The sequence below is a fragment of the Chelon labrosus genome, assembly GCF_963514085.1.
Source record: "Chelon labrosus genome assembly, chromosome: 11".
NCBI lineage: Eukaryota > Metazoa > Chordata > Actinopteri > Mugiliformes > Mugilidae > Chelon > Chelon labrosus.
Window position 1 is genome coordinate 10,757,112 of NC_140344.1, and position 3,271 is coordinate 10,760,382.

Genomic DNA, 3,271 nt, shown 5'->3' on the forward strand with positions numbered 1-3,271 from the left:
AAGTAATGGAAAATACGTATGTGGAATATGTTTCCAGGGCATGCCTGTATTCCGCCTGTATCTCTTTTTTCACATATATTCCAATGTGAAAATATCCCAGCGGGCTACAGGAAGTTGTTACTTGACTCATTTAAAAAAAGAAACCGTCTCAGCAAAATTAGTTTACACATGTACTGAAGCTTCCCTAAGCCCAAGCAAACATGCAGCCACGCATAAAACGCAGAGCAGCCCACTTGATTAAGACCTTGCTGAAACTCCAGCAAATATCCTCATCCAACCTGGCCACAAGGTTGTAACTACATTGTCGTCTGTGTATCCGTTCTCTCTTAAGTACTCTTATTTCAGGCCAAGTATCAACCAACTGGTGTTTTTGAATCTATGCCACTGTTTACTACTCAACCAGATGCATTTGCGCTTCCTGAGCATGAAATATACATGCAGCTGGGATTCACAAGGGCTGTATACTGAATTCCCACAAGCTCATAAAACTGGGTTTCCAAGTCAGTGGCCTGACTTTGAGACCTGCTCCGTTACTGTCGGTGCACAGCTAAAAACACAAAAGTTCACTCTGGGAGCTCAATAATTAATAGATGAGAGTGTCCACTGATGGATGTTCTGCAGGTTGGACAGAAACATACAAGGACACAAGGAAAGGGGAAAAGTCAAAAATATGTGGACATATGCTGTCATACAACACAACAAATATGAAACAGCAATGACGGAACAGGAATGTTGTGGACCAACTAAAGCCAAGCTGTTCAGCAGTTTACTAAGACCACTTTATACACAACAATCAGAATAAGGCAAAACGGGGGCGAGGCCAGTCTGATGCCACATCTGTTGAGTGTTGAGATATGCTGAAAAGTATGCTGAGCATCTTTATGGTCCAAAGTCATGTAAGTGATGCTCTTCAGAGTTTTTTTTTATAACACTGCCATAAATATCTCATTAGACAAGCTGAAGATAAGCTCTAAGGAGAGACAAGATAAGTGATGAAGAGAGCCTTTCAGGTTTACCCAGTCCCACAAAAAATACACCGATCAGCAGCCACAACATTATGACCACTGACAGGAGAAGTAAATAAAATTGATCATCTTGTGACAATTCAATGTTCTGCTGGGAAACTTTTGGATCGAGCATTCATGTGGATGTTACTTAGACATGTACCACCCACCTAGACCAGACCAGGCACCCCCACCACATAGCAATGACTCTCCTTGATGGCATTTTTACTGTCTTTCTGTATATATTTTTTTTTGCCAAATTCTGTGCTACTGGAACAAGGAAATTTCCCACACGTGGGATTAAATAAAAGTCTTATGTCTTATGTCTTATCCCCAGCAGGATGCAGGCTGACACAGACACACAAACAAAAATGGTTTAGGAACAACTCAAAAAAAACATGAAGAACAGCACAAGGTGTTGACCTGGCCTCCAAATTCACTAGATCCCAAAGTGATCAACTATCAGTGGGACGATCCAGAGGACCTTCCACTCAACCCATAGGACCCAAAGGCCCCCACTAACAACATCTTGTTGCCAGAAACCACAGGACACCCTCAGAAGGACTATGTCCATTCTCTGATGAGTCACAACTGCTTTGGAGGCACAAGTGAGACCTGCACAATATTAGGAAGGTGGTCATAATGTTATGCCTGATCGGTGTACACATTCAGTTTGTTTCTAACTGTGACATTGCAGTATCTCCTGTTTCCTCACCTCAGGATCATGCCTGCAGGTTTGCTCCATTTGTATATTTGAGTGTAGTCTTGAAATATGAAGGAAGAGACGATGGGATAGAAATAGGACAAATATCTCTAAATACATCTAAGAATATGAAAAATAGTTCTGATGCTAAAACAAGACACATCAGAAATAGAGAGTAAAGAAAGGTACTTCAAGGTTTGTTAAGTGTAGTTATTTGCGGCTGATTGGTCTGTGAGAGATGATGTGATACCTCAGCTCGAATTCTGTCAATTATCTTTAACTCTGCAGCTCTGATGAGACAACAGTGAGCGGTTGCAGTGAAGTGTGATACAATGTAGCGGCTTACATCCATCTGGTCTGTATAAGATCCGACACAAAGTGTTGTGTTCCATCGCTTGACGTCAGGCCTGTGTGGAGAAGGACTGACCCCTTTGAGCTCACCGAAGCTGTTCTTACTTAAGATGCCCTCACACAGTCGAGAGCCATGTGACGGTCACCGGGTCGTAAACCCAGGTCATCCCAAGGTGCGGTGTCTGTTCCAGGCAGAGAGACGGCCAGAAAGGTCAAAGGGCGTGCAATTCAACTGATACGTTTTGTCACATTCATGTTTCATATTTCGGAGATCTAAAGTCACCTTTTAAAGGCCGGGCAGAATTTCAAAAACGTTTTAAGATCCTGATTTCAGATACGACAAATGGGTGAATTGCTTGGGGAGGGAGCGGTGTCACTCTTGATGTCATGGAGAAGCCTTATCTGGGTCACAGCAGGTCGGAGCTCTCCTCTAAGGTTCACCAGTCGAAAAACATGCCCCAGCTGTATTTAAGTTGTGGGCACATGGTTTAGCTTGTAACACAGACATACTGAATTCCTAATGAGACTTGATGCCATTAAAATAACACAATTTTTGGTCTGATTCAATCAGACTCTTCTATTAAGCTTATTTACTGATTTAAGGGTGGCGGCTGTTCTCTACAAGGCTTTGATCATCCCAGAGCATTTTGTCTGACTCAACAGGCAATAGCCTATTTTCATTGTATTCATATAGACTTAGCTTTCATGTCCCACACAACTTAAAGCACACTGCGAAAATGTTATACTGGTGGCAAGAGGGACAAATATGGTTGCAAGGGTTCTGGAAAATTTTGGGATCCTGAGGATCATAAGAGGCTGGACGTTTTTGTTGTTAGTAGATGAATTGATGCTCATGAACTGGGGGAGCGGTGCATTTGCAGCAGAGAAACTTTAAACTTTAAAGGTCTCAAAGCTTAAGGTTGTTCATACAACATGAAAAGACAAAAGTTAATATGTTTGTAATAACTAAAGCCATCCAAAGTCACTGGGTAGTTTTCAGACACTTCTATTAACCGCCCCCCACTGCAGCAGCAAGAGCTAAACTCTCGGGTTCATTTGTCCACTGCAGCAGAGACTAGTCCGTCTCCTCGGGATTGGTGGGGGCTGCGTGTTTAAGCCAATGGGCAGGAAGCAGCGCTAATGTCATTTCACTGTGACCGCCGAGAGGAGCCCCATAGCGCACCGTTCGCCGCTGAAATGACTGAGATGTTGT